The 15959-nt window shown below is 40.0% G+C and overlaps 1 protein-coding gene across 8 annotated transcripts in view; it reads left to right on the top strand.

The window, feature by feature from the left end:
* Positions 1–15959, top strand: part of CDKAL1 (CDKAL1 threonylcarbamoyladenosine tRNA methylthiotransferase) — a 662780-nt gene that overhangs the window by 606889 nt on the left and 39932 nt on the right. The gene's annotated exons all lie outside the window — the stretch shown is intronic.

Below are 15959 nucleotides of genomic sequence, written 5' to 3'. Positions count from 1 at the left end.
ATACGGAAAAAAGAGAAGCGATATTTATCTTGCCGCACAGTTCCACGATTGTTTAAATATATGTATTATCTTTCTGCTCAAAATAAATTGCAGGGGCATGTTAATTAAACTTTGAGCAGAGTGACAAAGAGGGTCCTGTTATCTATGTTCTCACTTACTGTGGTGATGGACTCTGGTGTCCAAACATGAGTGACACCCCTCACGAGCCCGACAGGTGCATGTGAAGAATCTGTGCACATGGCCATCTGACCGATAGCCTTTGTCAAAACCCTGCCAACTGTGTGCCGTCCTGCTCCACCAGGAGTGAACCCTAATACTTGAGAAGCATAATCATTAATGTTTTGCTGTCGTTAAAAAAAAAAAAAAAAAAAAAAACTTGAGGTTTGGGATGAATGACCAGGAAGGAACAATAGAATTCAGAATTTAAATTCTGTTACTAGAGATTTGACTTTTGATGTGTTAGCGGATACTTTAGAGATTTTTAAAGGAGGTTGGCTTTTTGTTGTTGCTGTTTGTTTTTCTACAGAGTATGTATTACAAGATTGGCTTTAAGTTGCTGCAGTGAAGAGGATTTCAGAGCAAATGGCAGTAGTGTGCAAATTATTATTTCACAGATTGAATTTCTTCCATGTAGGTCTATTGGAGAAGGAGAGCGTTTTGAAACATTACCATAAGCAAAGGGAAGCGATACCCTTCTGTTGATTCCTTAATAATACTGTTGCTACAAGGACAGCCCCATTTAAATTCTGGGGGGCAGCCTCTTCCCTCTCCATTCCTCCCTCCTTCAGCCTAGAAAACGTGTTGTCATCTCTTGTGCCACCAGCCTTCCTGCACATTGGGCTGTCCCAGATCCTAGGTAAGATGAGGAAAGGGTCACTTGTGTTCTGGCCCTCCTGGGTTTCTAGGAGGAGTCTTACCACACTCATGAGGCCAAAGGGTTAGGGTCATCAATTCAGATATTTGCATCAAGGGAAAAATCAGACAAGTCTTCCATCACCGTTTGTGACTTCCTATTGTTAATGAGCCTAGCTTTACACTTCATTACTTGTCAGCTTTTAAAGATATGCTGCACTCAGGGTCGAAAAATCTTCTTCAATGAATTTATCCTGCGGTTAAAAATCTTTTTGCTGATGATAGAAGCCAAAATAAATTAAACAGGAAGAGAACAGCTTCCATCTTTATAGAATGGAGAAGTAGATGGTAGAGGTAATCCTGTCTCAGATACTAGAAGCGTGACCTGGGGGCAGACAGACCTGAGTTTGTTTTTTTGTTTTTTTTTAAAGATTTTATTGATTTATTCATAGAGATGCAGAGAGAGAGAGAGAGAGGCAGAGACACAGGCAGAGGGAGATGCAGGCTCAATGCAGGGAGCCTGACGTGGGACTCGATCCAGGGTCTCCAGGATCACACCCTGGGCTGCAGGCGGCGCTAAACCGCTGCGCCACCGGGGCTGCCCCAGACCTGAGTTTGCATCTGGACTTGTCCGTTTACCCTAGCCATGCAACTCCAGAGCTTAACTTACTCTTAATTAGTAATTAATTAATTAATTATCATGGAAATAATAATGTCTATCTCCTAGGATAATTGAAAGGAGCCTGTTTGGTAGTTCCTAGAACATAGTGGTTGTTTCTCCTTTCCCTTAAATCTAGTTGTATCTAGAAGGAGCAGACCCTGAAGATGACCTGGTACCAACAGTTGTGGCTGTGTTAATTGTTTTAGCCATCATCATGCAGTATGCGCTGTACGGGAGTAAGCCTAGGGTGTGGATTTCTGTATTATGATAATCTGTTCAGGGCTAGAGGACCAATTCCATCGGAATGTGTTTCTGCATTTGGTAGGCTTTTCCTTAGTTTTTTTCTAGAATATTGACGTCCCCTCTACACTTTGTAAAGAAATCTGAAAAGTTCAGAGCATGTAAAGCAAAATATGGTGTTAAAAAATTATTGTCCATGATAAATGCATTCATTACCCTCATTGAGAATTTTGTGATTATTCTGTAGGTATTTAGCCCTATGCTACTTTAGAGTTATCTTGTCTCACTTTAGGCCCTGTTGACATATTCTGATAAAACTGGTAAGTGGTACAACAGGCTGGGTGGGCATCATGAGATCCAGATTATAGCATTCTGGCATTTGCAGTAACAGACTTTGTGACCTTGTGTATATCACTTAGGTTCCCCAAACATCAGTTGTCTCTGAGATCCTGTGATTGAAATATTTTATTTGACAAAAATGGATTGAATGCCTACCCTGTAGCAGGACTTTGAATTCTATAGATATTAATAGACATCAGGCCTTGTTATTTTCAGATAATAATAGGTAAATGCCCACAACATGATGGAAAAGAAAAGCAATAATAAAGCCAGAGGCTACTATCTTCTACGAAATTATATGCTAGTGAAAACAGCACACAGTAACATCTTTTTACGGTTATTCCTGTCTTCTTTTCAGTATGGTTGGAGGAATAGAGGATTGGAAGAAGGGAGCAAGAGGAAAGAGCCAAAATTAGTCTGTTTTTAGGGGAAAAGGGTACAAAATGCCACCTGTAAGGTAATAGGGAACATTTCTGAGTAAGTGTCATTTTAAGGATAATTAATTTCAGAAAACGGTTATGTAATAAACAGTAAAAGACATCACGAGTTCAAAGGGATAAATATAAATCAAAGAAAGGGGGAGATTATGAGCTTTTATATGGAAAGTATCAGGGGGCTTTGTTCTTAGGAGGAAGCAAGGGACACAGATTTTCATATATGTTCTCAGATAATAATTCTCAAATGTAGTCTCCAGTCTCCAAGTTAACAAATCTAGGAACTTGTTAAAAAGGCAAATTCTTGGGATTCAAACTGGACCTGATTCAGAAACACTGAGAGCAAGGTGCAGTAACCTGTTTTCTTAATAAGTTTTCTGGGTAATACTGATGCATGCTGAAATTTGAAAACCACTCTTCTAAGAAAATGATTCTCAAGTGAGAATGTTTGCTATTTATAAAAACAGTTTTTAATAGTGTTATAATGCCAAATTTTCACACCTCCAACTTCAGAAAGTAGCATGAGACAAGCATCCCCTTGGATGGTGGAGACCATCTCATCTATGTATTAATAATTCTTCATAAGTGGGCTGTAAAAACGATTGCAGGAACGTGCAGAAGTTGCATACGTGTGGGGAGGAAGTATTTAGCAAGAGGGGCCAGAGGCATAGGAACTGTGAGAAGAAGCACACTTTTAGGATTTTGAAGAGCCGTGATGTTTTTGCCTTGCCCCCTCATGGAGCCCAAATTTGAACATACCCTGTTCAATATGATGATCATATTATACAGTTGAAGTTTCCTTAGAAAATTGCTATGCCATCCAGTTGTTTCACTCAAAGGAAACCTGCAGGGAAACAGGGCGTACTATATCACCTGTACCAAATTCATGACCATTTGATAATATGAGAAATTAACCTGAGAGCTGTCATCAAAGATTGGGATCGATGAGTTGTTTTGTTTCAACTCTGTTACGGAAATGTTATATTACAGCATATTTCAAGCATAATACAAAAAAGTAGAGAGAAGAGCATAATACCCTCACATATACCCATCACCCACCTTTAACACCCATAACTTCTTTCTTTCGCACTGAAAATCTCAGTTCCCAGTCACTCAACATCAATACTCACAAGCTTTGTCCTGTAGTACTCACATAACTGTCTAACAATAACCATATCAACACTACCACCAACAGTGTGATTACTGAATACAGAGTTTAGTTGTGGTGGTGGTGATGGTAGTGGTGGTGGTTTTGCAGTTGTTTTTGTTCCTGGGTATATCCTTCGAGGGATGTACAGGTAAATAGTGGTTTCAGAATGTGCTGAAATCATTCCTCTCTGTACAGCTATACCAACACATGACTCTTCTGTTAGCATTTGTTCCACTTTGTTTTCAATTTTTTGGAATTTTAAAAATTTAATTTTGTTTCAGAATTATGTAAAATATTTTACAAAATCAAATCTACAGAAGTATGTTCTGAGAAGTTCACCTTCTGTCTTCTCTACCCTGTTTCTTTTCTTACCTATTTAAAGAATTTTGTTTGTTTTTGTGTTCAGCTTATTCTCCCAATGGTTTACTTTAACAATATAAACAAATACATGTACATATTTTTTGTCACCTCCTTCCTAGATAAATTGTAGACACTTTTGCCATTTTTCACTTGACAGTGTATCTTGACAGTTACTGCCTCGCAGTACATAAAAATTCAATGAATGTTTTTAATGATTTTTGTTAGGCTTTTAAATTAAAATACATGAGCGTCTATATTGTTCTAGCATCTAAGTTGAATAATATCACCCTGTATGAAACCCAACATCTTTTTGGTCAAAGAAAAGATAGACGGAATTACCTCACAGCATTAAGGTGGACAGAGAACCAGTAGGCCAGTCAGAGGTTAGGAGTGGTCAGCCATAGAAGCACAACAAACTGCAGAAGCCAACAGTGGTTATGAACACCTGCATCCAGAAGAGAGGATGCTTTGGCCATTGGAGTTCAAGAACTCTGAAGACCCTCCCTATTTGGAAATGAATGCACCTTGTTACCTTAGCCTAGTACCATCATACATTGGATTCACTTACTTCCCTTTGTTGAGTCCATGCTTACCAGTCAGGCTTGTGATTATAATTTGCCTTCCTATGCATATCTGCCTACAGGAAGAACATAGATTCATTCAGCCCGCTATAAGTGTGCTGTTAATAAATCGGCATTCTGGTTTTGTATGCTGGTCTCCTTTGTCCTCTCTGTATGGTCTTTTCTGTAGGTGAAGGACAGTTTCTGAGCTTTCAAGGTTGTGAGCCAAGCCCTGGGCCCCATTAAATTCCCCAAGGTAACAAATGCCACCTCATGTGACCTCTCAAGAGGTGTCACGGAATTTTTCCTCTCTTAGTACCCATTCTGTCATTGGCTAATATCCCATGCCTACTGCTGTGACTCAAAGCCAACTTCCATGGAATGCTTATTATAGGCCAAGTGCTATGCCAAATATCTTACATGCATTCACTGATAACCCTCTGAGGAAGATACTGTTAGTATTCTTCTTTCACAGATAAGGGAACTGAGCATCAGTAACTCAGTAAAGAACTGAAGTCACAAAATCAGAAGGTGGGAGAGGCAAGCCAGGATTTATATGCAATTCTTATCAACTTTCAAGCCTGTGTTCTTGTTTGTGAATTGTGGTAACATATACATAATTCTTACCATCTTAACCATTTTGAAGTGTACAGTTCAGAAATGTAAGAAGTACTATGCATTCACATTAATGTGTGACAAATCTCCGTAACATCTTTCATCCTGTAAAGCTGAAACTCTTTTCTGGTTAAGCAACTCTTCATTCACCCCTCCCCCAGCCCTTAGCAACCACGGTTGTCTTTTCTGTCTCCGGGGAATTTGACTACTCTGGATACCTCATAGAGGAACAATCATACAGTATCTGTGTTTTTTTAATTTCACCCAGCCTAGGATCCTCAAGGTTCATCTACACTGTACCATGTGTCACAGTTTCCTTCCTTTAGAAGGCTGAACAATATTCCATTTTATGTATCCACCACATTGTATCTATCCATTTATCTGTCAATGAATACTGGGGTTGCTTCCACGTTTTTGGCTATTGTGAATAATGCTGGTATGAATATGGTTGTACAAATACTTCTTTGAGACCTTGCTTTCTCTTAAGTATATACCCAGAAGTGGAATTACTATAGCATATGGCAGTTTCATATTTTTAGGAATCACCAAAAATGTTTTCCACAGCAACTATATCATTTCATATTCCCAGCAACAGTACACAAGCCTTCCCATTTCTCCACATCTTCACCAACACTTGGTATTTTCTGGTTTTTCGATAGTGGCCATCCTAATAGGTGTGAGGTCAGGCCTGGGTTTTTTTCAGACCAGGCATATACGACCTTTCCCTTTGGAGTTGCAAGAGTCTTACTGATAACTTCAGGACATTAGTTTTCTTCTATATACCAGTGTGGGCCTATGCTGGATCCAGAGAGAGAGAGAAAATGATGAGAAAATGGGCAGTATTAACTATCTTCTCTGTGTTTTGTGAAAAGTGGCATTGGAGTTATCAGCCTGTGTTAGGAAGACAGTAGAATATGAACACTACCACTGCTTTATCAAAGCTAACTAGTTTTACTTCTGATATATTCTTTCTCCTTTTGTGGGCCATGTTCTAACAAATCACTTGAATCCTACTATTTCTACAATAGATATTTAAGTCAGAGCTATTTTGTGCCTGAATCAGAAGAAAATTCTCTCCTGATTCTAAACTTATTAGGCAGTGAGTTTTCCAAAATATTTCTCTTTTTGAGTTTATTCCTAGTAGGAAAGTGTTACCTTATTATTGTTGGGTTTTGGGTTTTTTTTAGGATTTTATTTATTTATTCATGAGAGACACAGAGAGGCAGAGACATAGGCAGAGGGAGAAGAGGCTCCCTGTGGGGAACCTGATGCAGGACTTGATCCCAGGACCCCAGGATCATGATCTGAGCCAAAGGCAGATGCTTAACCACTGAGCCACCCAGGTGCCCTAAAAGGGTTGCTTTAAAGAAAGAAGAGGTAGGGTGGCTTTGTGAAAAGAGCTTGAGATTTCGAGTCTCTCATGTTTGGGTTCAAATTGGAATCACACTTTCCTCTGGTCTTGGACAACTTCCTTGAATCACAGTTTTCATTTGTAAAATGGAGGATTAAATTAAAGAGGATTTAATCCTTTAGAGAGGATTAAATTACTTATTGTGGACAAAGTGCCTGGTGCATCATAGGTATATTAATCTTTGATAAAGGGATTCAGGAAGTATAGTTCTAAAAATCAGTGATTTCCTGGCTCTTAATCTTTTTTTAACTTCAGTTTTTTCTTAAAAGGTACTTGACTTCCATTGACTTTCACTGTGTAACATTGTAGAGCAGTTAACACTGCTTCTGGATTCTGATGACATGGGTCTGAATCTTTGTTTCACACTTAAAAGAAATGTATGACCTTGGGTAAACTACTCTGCCTCTCTCCACCTCCGCTCTCTCCTCTGTAAATATGAATAACAATAGTACCTACTTCATAGGATTACATGAAAATGGCTTAATGGTCAATAAAGGTTGGCCACTCTTAGTATTATTACTAATTTGTGATACATGCCAAGCAGTGAAGCAGAAAGGGTTAAAAATTGCCCAACCTTTTGTCATTTCAAACGTTGTCATCGGGATTCCTGGGTGGCACAGTCAGTTGAGCATCCACCTCTTGGTTTCGGCTCAAGTCTTGTTCTTGGGGTCATGAGATGGAGCCCAGCACCAGCCTCTGTGCTCAGCGTGGAGTGTGCTTAAGATTCCCTCTCCTTCTACCCCTCCCCACTGTGCATGCCGTGCAAGCACACACACTCGCTATCTCTCAAACAAATCTTTAAAAAAAAAAAGTTGTCATCATCAACTATTGATTTCATACAAAATGGCAGATGTAAACAGATAAACTTGAGGCTCTTCCACATAAGGAGAATAACAAATTAGCAGGAAGAGACTTAGTAGCAATTTAATACCATTGACCATGCTTCCCAACAGATGTTTCTTTCTCTTTATGCTTCTTTTTAAAGGACAATATTCTAGAATGGAGAGCTGGACCTCCCATTCTGTTTCTCACAAGCGATGGGCAGGCTACCCTTAGGGTGCCTGGCTACACCTGTTTCTCATGTGTTGAGACTTTGATCCCAACAATGGATTCACTTGAGCAGTTAGATAGCTCGGCACCCACACAGCTGGCTGCACGTGGAAAGGAAGCAGAGGTTTTAAAGGGTGCCATGGTTTGCCTTCATTACCGGACAAAGGGCCGGCAGGATATTCAGGTGTGTTGAGTTTTATGTACAAACTATACGATATTTTCAGAGCTTTGACCCTTACAAAAGCACCGTTACAGTGCTTTCCTCTCCATCTAACATTCATTTCCAAAACCACTGAAGTGAAAGGGTCCATTAGTTCAGGGCCAGATTTGAAAGCACATGGAAACTGCATTCATGAGGTTAAGAAATGGCTTAATAATTAAGTTAAAACAGTTGAAAGTGGATCTAATTTCAAACAGATCAGCTAACCGTGTTAGAAGCAAATGAGGGTGTGTTCCTTCCTATTTTCCTTCCACTCCTGAGATATTGGCTCCAACTCCAAGCAGTTTTTTTAGTTTCTTTTTTTTTTCTCTTTAAACTCTATGTAAAATTGACTTCTTCATTGCCCCTGTGTTCAATTGGTGTCACACACAATGAGAACCATAATCCATTTAACATTTAGTCCATTTCTTTCTTTCATACTGCGCCTAATTAGTTTCTTTTGCCCACCTGGCAGGACCTAGTTGGGTTTCACCATCTAGATACATAGATCTTATTCCATGCTACTGAGCTGTATATTTTATCAGGCATTACAGGTAAACTAGTATGATTATGTCAGTTCAAAATATGCTTAGTGTGTTCGTGGTACCTTTTGTGTACCTGCTCGTGTACCATCCCAAGTATCGTGAGAGCCACCTGATGCTCAACAATTAGCTTTCATCCCACTTGCATCGCTACTTGTGCAACCACTGACAATAATTTTCCTCCTCCTGAGGCTTGTCGCTGGGACATGCTGAGGGGAATCACATGCATCAAGGAACTAATTGTGCCTTCATAATAATAATAGCTCCCATCCACTGAGCCTCTACTATGAGCATGGTGTTGAGGCTTTTTACCTGGATTTCCTCAGTGCAGTATTCTAGCCTAGACCAGGGCAACTAGAGCACAGGAATTAGAATGCATGGACAATGCTGTGGGCACTCACAGAGCAGCATCAGGGAGGACTGGAATAGGTGCTGTCCTTCCCTCTAGACCCGTTGTCCACACTGCGGGAAGGAGTAGAAGGCAGAGCAGACTTGAGGTCAGAGGCATGGGCATACTTCCAGAGCAAGCAAGTCTTCTTAGGAGACTGGGTCCCCTAAGACTTGATTATTCATGCATACGTCATGTGGGTGATGCCCAGCTTCTTATGGTGTGTTTCAGCACTTACCCACTATAGTGTTATCTAGGCACTGGGCCAAATGTCGGAGATAGAATTAACATATGTGATCCTGGCCTCTGAGGAGATTTTAGTCTGGGTGTTCTGGTAATACTGCTGTTCTCTTGATGACCCTTGTAGGCGGGGATTAGGGTGAGGGGTGGGGGTCTTAGATAGGTATGTGATTGCTCTCAGGGTTAAAGTTTTATGCGTGATTTTTACCAAGTCTAAAATAAGTCCATTGAAAACAAAAGGTAATCTTTATCATAAAAGCACCAAATAGAAAAAGCTTGCTTATGGAAACCAAAGTGGTGTCTCAGCAACACCCAATATGAGAGGTCATCCGAGCCCAATCTCTTATCCCTACCAACTGGGAGGAGGGAGACTCCTAGAGAGGATTATCTCCTGTGATGATGAGAACTCTGGTGTCCTGAATTGCACTTTCATGCTCTCACTTTGACAACATGACTCCTCCTTTAGACGTCTTTCCTCTTTTCCTCCATCAACAGTTATCAATGTCAGGCATGGCCATAGGCTTCAGTTTGCCTGAGACAGTCTTGTTTTATATCCGTTGTCCTGATGTAATTAATAATGGTGCCTTTTTGTTGACTCTTCACCATATCCTGGTTTGGATGATGCATTATGCAGTCATCCCATCAGTTTCTAAAGTGGACACAGCACTTTGCTAAGCACTGCTTGGGACACAGAAATCTGAGATGTGGTTCTTGCCCTCGGGACAAGAAATTCTAGCTGGGAAGAGAAGATATGTGCGTTTGAAACAAAATATGTAATAGAGCAAGTGCTCAATGAGAAATTGGAAGATAGGAAACCTCTAAAGATTTGAGGTATCAAGGGATGTGTGGTCAGGGTTCTTTGTAGACAACAGAAAAGTGTTCATCTAATTTCAACAGCAAAGGGTTAACCAAGGGGTACAGTTCACAGAACTGTTGGCAGGGCTGGTAAGTAGAAGTTCCTGGTAAAACGTGCTGTCTCTGCCCCACCCTACACCACAGAGACGGCCCCATCTGCTTCCTTACGACTTTATCCACAATCCATGTCTCACTGCATGGCCTCTGAGTGTGGAACCTGGGTCTGCCTCAAGCCTGCACCCAGCAACAAAGGAGGATGGGAGATGTTCTTTGGAATCTGTACTGTAAGGAAGGCAGAATTTTCAGTGTGGAGACCCAGCAGTGTGAAGACACTACACAGACAGTTTCCACTGCAGAGGGTTTCGTGGGTGTGCTGGGGTTAGAACCGGCCTTGGAGGGTGGAAAGGGCCTCGTAAGGCAAGCGAAGAAAGACATTTTTCTCAGTGAGAAAGGAACACAAGTCTAATGACAGAAAGCACGGGAATAAATCTGGCCTTACTTGGGCATCTGTAAGCAGATGTAAGCAGGTGGGAGGCATGAGAAATGGCATCCACTCCAAAGAGTGAGAGCTCTGGACTTGGAAATCAAATAGAACTTCTACCTAATGTGTGAGATATACATTAGACTTAGCGGCAATAACACATTAAGTCTGAAATCTCGGGCTTCACTACCAAAGTTCTATTTCCTGTACACACTATAACACATGTCATATCCTGTAGTGGGCCAAGTGGAATCAGGGATGGTCCATACCACACAGTCCCTCAGGGACCCAGGCTGATGACCCTCCCTCAACACAAGAGTGGCAGATCCACATCCATTGACCAGAATATGCAACAAATATGTATCGAGCACCAATTACGAGTCACATACTGTGCTAGGATTTGGGGCTGCTGGTGAATAGGACAGATAGGGTGGCCCAGTACTCCTGAGTTTGTTGAATGAACTTGGCTTTCAGTGACGTGCAGGGTGGAATGGATAGTTTCTCTGCCAGAGGCAGAGAAGTTAAGAATAAATCTATTACTTCAACTTAGGATATTAGTATATTCTTCAACGGCTAAAAAAGAAAAAAATCATAGTCAAGCTACACAACCTGTTCTTTGAAGTCATTTGACATCTTGATAAGCAGATTGCAAAAGTCCCTTTTTTAAATTGATAATAATCTTGCAAATTTAAATTCTTTTCATGGAAACTGTAAGGATGAGTACTTTAGAGCTGGGATGCTTCTAACTATAAATTTGAGTTTTCTTGCCTTTTCCCCTCTAATGATAAAACTGACAGCCTGTTTCTCCTGCCATACTCAAGAATATTGACTTTGAGATGTGCCTCAAATAATAGGACTATGGATATTTCTGTTTTCTAATGTAGTTTGCAGTGTTTTAAATGGAAAGCGTTTTGGAGAAATAAATTTTCTCCTGCCCCTCTGCCTCCCCAGTGCAGTTCTATAAAATTACTGAGAAACATAAATATTCAAGCCATGTGTCAAGTCAACAGTTATCTGGTAGGAAGTCAACCCAAAAAAATGGGATGCAGTGCCCTTCAGATTTGCTACCACTTGAGAGAGAAAGCAAAGGACCACACAAAGAATTGTAGATGTACTTTATCAAGATTAGCATGTTCCTTCCAGAAACTCTTGGCCTCTAGGGCTTCTTTCTTGCAGATGTCCATTTTGAAAGATAGAGTATCTCTTTAGCATATGAGCTTTGGAGTCATACTATGTGGATTTGGACTCTTGGCTCTATTCCTTATTAACTGTATGATCTTTGATCACTTACCCTCTCTTGGTATGTTTCCTCTTTTATAAATTGGGGATAATAGAATCTATTTGACAGGGTGATTTTGACAAATGAGGTAATGCATGGGAAGCACTTAGAGCATTACCTGGCACATAGGAAGTGATCAATGAATATGTGGTATGAAATTGGGGGCATGATGATCGTCCGTGAAGATTTATCTGGGCCTAGTTAATCAAGATGCTAATGATATTGTGTCCATGCACATAGGTTATGTTTTGCACAAATCACATATATACCACGAGAAGAGGATTTGATCATTGTTTTTTTCAGGTACATATATCACCAGCAAGAGCATTTGTAAAGTCTAGTTGCCTAAAATAAATATTCATGTTCATGATTTAAGTCCCCTTTTTCACTGACTTTGAGTGGCTGTTTCTTTTCAATTATCCCTTCAGATGAGGTCAGTTCCTGTGAACAATCACAGAACATCTATGCTACAGGACAGTGTTATTTGCTACAGATCTTTTTCTTTTAGATATTCTTGTAGAAGGTAATTTCCTCTTCTGTGTTGTACTATATTATCTGAAAATAAACACAATCTGCCTAATTGGTCTCCCTGTTTCTACCCTCTATATAAATCAGATCGTGTCTCCCTTATGTTTAAAACCATCAAGGATTCCATATGACCCAGCATATGTACCCAAAAACTGAAAGCAGACACTCAAGCCAATACTTATACACCAATATTCATAGCAGCATTCTTCTTTGTCATAGCAGCATTATTCACAATAATGATAAAGGGGAAAGAGCCCAAATGTAAATCAGAAAATGAATGGATACACAAAATGTGATACATACATAAAGTGGAATTTGACTCATCCATAAGAGGAAATGAATTTTTGATATATACTAACTACCATATGAGTGATCCTTGAAAACATTATGCTAAGTGAAATAAGCCAGGCACAAAAGGAGAAATATATGATTCCACTTATATGAAAGACTTAAAATAGGCAAATTTTATAGAAGCAGAAAGTAGATTAGAGGTTATCTGGGGTTAGAGGTAGAGATGGGGAGTTGCTTCTTATTGGTTACAGAGTCTCTGGAGTAGAGTAATGAAAAAGTTTTAGAAACAGTGGTGCTGGTTGTACAACATGACAAATATAGTTCATGCTGATGAATTATGCACTTGAGAATGATTAAAACTGTGAATATTATGTTATATATACCTATATCTTAACATAATAAAAACATTTTTTAAAAAATGTTGAGTTTCCTCATGCTTACAGTGGAAAGCCTTCAAGGCCTAGCATCTTTGTGCCACCATTGCCTCTCTGACATCATCATTGACCTGTCTAGCCCCATATTGGTCTCCATACTGCTCCTTGAGTGTGAGCACACCAGCTAAACTCCCTCAGGGTTGGCCTGTCCACATGCCAGTCCCTTTGCTTGGAACATGCTTCTCTTAGATGCTCATGTGGCACATTTGTCATTTCCTTCATTCAAGTATCTGCTGAAATTCCTCCTTGTCAGCGAATCCTTCCTGATTAGCTCTCTATAACATCACCATCCCCACCACAACCAAGTGCCACCCCCCATCCATACTCCATTTTTCTTCATGGAAAATCTCACTGTCAAACACACCAAATATTTATGTGTTTCTTTGTCTCCCATTACTAAAGTGGAAACTCCATTCGTAAGTGCTGGGATATTTTGCTTCATTCACTTCTTCGTCTTTAATGTCTAGGACATTGCCTGGCATGGCATAGCAGATGCTTAGAAAATATCTGTTGAGTGAATGAATGAATGTATTTGTGTTGGAAAGAGAGAGAAAGATACTGAAAAGGATTGCAGGACCAAATATTTGGTCATCTTATATGTCAGTTAACTATTGCCACTATAAATGCCTCATGACACAACCACAAACCTTAGAGCAGTCCAGCTAATCTCAACTATTGGATGGCTTCTTATCTTTTGGCAACCTGGTGTCTGTGAATTGGTGTCTCATTGTGTTTCTCTAATTACAAATGAGGTTAGCATATGCATATACATTTGTTAGATTCCTTTCATATATTTATTTAGATTTCTTCATCAGTAAAGAGTCCATGTGAGTCTGTTGCCCATTTTCTTCTGTTGAATTGATACCTTTTTAATTTTGAAGAGTTCTTTATGTTATAAAAGTCTACAGTCAGCTGTATATGAAGCACATGTCTTCTCTCAGTTCGTGGCTTGTCTTTTAACCTCTCGTTGGCACCTTTAGAACATCATGTATTTTTGTGATTTAAGAGCTGTCCCTCTACCTTGTGGGTTAGAAAGGTTTTCTGCCCATATTACCTAAAATTTTTTCAGTGTTACCTTTCTCCGGTAAATAATCAATTTACTTGGAATTAATTTTTAGGGATGGTAGGTAGGGGTCAAATTTCATTGTTTTATGTGTATAATCAATTGTTTAAGAAAATGTTTTGAAAGTCCATCTTTCATGTGGGTCAGTTTCTAGCCCTCTGCCTGGCATCTTTTTATATTAGTTGTCTATTGCTGTGGAACAAATTACTTCAAAATTTAGCAGCGTGAAACAAAAAACATTTATCATCTCAGAGCTTCTGTGGGTCAGAAATCTCGGCACAGCGTAGCTGGGGTGCCTCTGGCCTTGTACCTGTCATGAGGCTGCAGCCAGGAGTGTAGTCTTAACTGAACCGTCAGCTGGGGGAAGAGTTGCCTCTGTATTCACTTGTGTGGTGATGATGGGATTCCATTTCCGATGGGTTGTGAGGTTGAGGTCTTGGTCCTTCATGGCCTTTGGTCAGAGATCTCCTTCAGTCTCTTTTCATATGGGCTTTTGCATAGGATACTTCACAACATGGCAGCTGGCTTTCCTCAAAGTGAGCAAGCAGAGGGAGTGAGAAACTTGGAAACCACAATTATTTGTGACCTAATTTCAGAAGTGACATCCCATCATTTATGTCTAGTGTTATTAATTAAAAGCAAGGCCCATTCAACTCATAGTTGGGAGGGAGAGGGAAGATATTACATGAGGGTGTGAATACTAGAAGGCAAAGATCACTGGGAGCCATCTTGGGGATTGCCCACCACATTTTTATCGTGATATAAATAATTAAATCTCCTCATGTTAATCTTCTCTGTTATCTTCAGTGACATTTGGTAAGGTCATTTATTTTTTACTTTTTTAAAACTATCCATATTCAGAACAAAAAATAGAAAGGGGAAATGAGCATGCCTTGGGATGGATTTTTAGAAGAACACATAATGGAACTTTGGAAGTGAGGAAAATACAAATGTGAACTTGGTTCAGACGACTGAGTTTAATGTAATCATGGTAAGTGCATACCATGTAATTTTTCTTAACTGGCTTGTCTGAATTTTTCGTAGCTGAATAATCTTCATGGTGATCTATAGGAAACATTTTACATGTTAGCTCATCATTTATGAGATTCTCTGAAATAGAACAAAGCACCTGCCATCTCTTTTATTCATCTTAGGCAGTTCATGAAGTTCAATGATCCTAGAACCATATTCTCAGTGTCACTGAAAATGATGCTTAGAACAGGATGGGAGGGTTGCATTGTCATAGCGGTTAACATTACACATGGCTTCGTTTTCCTTTAAAGCACAAACATTGCCAACACACTCTCATGGTTACCTAGTGGGAAGAAATCCTTGAGAGTAATTATTTTGAATTGAATTGCTTGCTTAAAGATTAACTTTCATACACCTGATTGTTCCGTTTGTCGACATCCTAGTTCGCAGCTTCCTGTGTACACTCCATGGAATGAGGGTGGTTTCAGTTGGAGCTTAAGAGATTATCGAAAAGACTTCATCATCAGGAAAGCATCTGGACCCAATCCACCTTTCCTTTCTTCAGCTTTGCCACACCTGTGGGGCAGCGTTAGTTTGTACAGATGCGTACTCGCAGCCAAGGTTTTGGAATAGAGGAGTTCACATTTCTGCCATCATCATGAACATTGTGCCTACTGACTGCGTAGTTCTAAGGGAGCCTTTTGGTTCCTTCTTAATTTCCCGTCCTCTGTGTGTGTGTGTGTGTGTGTGTGTACTTGTATACTTGTGTGTGTATGCTTGTGTATACATCTGTGGCTGATATTTAGTTAACAAAAGAGAGACCTACATATACATTCTAAAGTAGTTTCCAATTTTTTTTTAAATTTTTATTTATTTATGATAGTCACACAGAGAGAGAGAGAGAGGCAGAGACATAGGCAGAGGGAGAAGCAGGCTCCATGCACCGGGAGCCCGACGTGGGATTCGATCCCGGGTCTCCAGGACCGTGCCCCGGGCCAAAGGCAGACGCTAAACC

Source organism: Canis aureus, chromosome 37, assembly GCF_053574225.1.
Source record: "Canis aureus isolate CA01 chromosome 37, VMU_Caureus_v.1.0, whole genome shotgun sequence".
NCBI lineage: Eukaryota > Metazoa > Chordata > Mammalia > Carnivora > Canidae > Canis > Canis aureus.
Note: the sequence above shows the minus strand (reverse complement) of the source record. Positions and strands in the feature narration are given on the sequence as shown.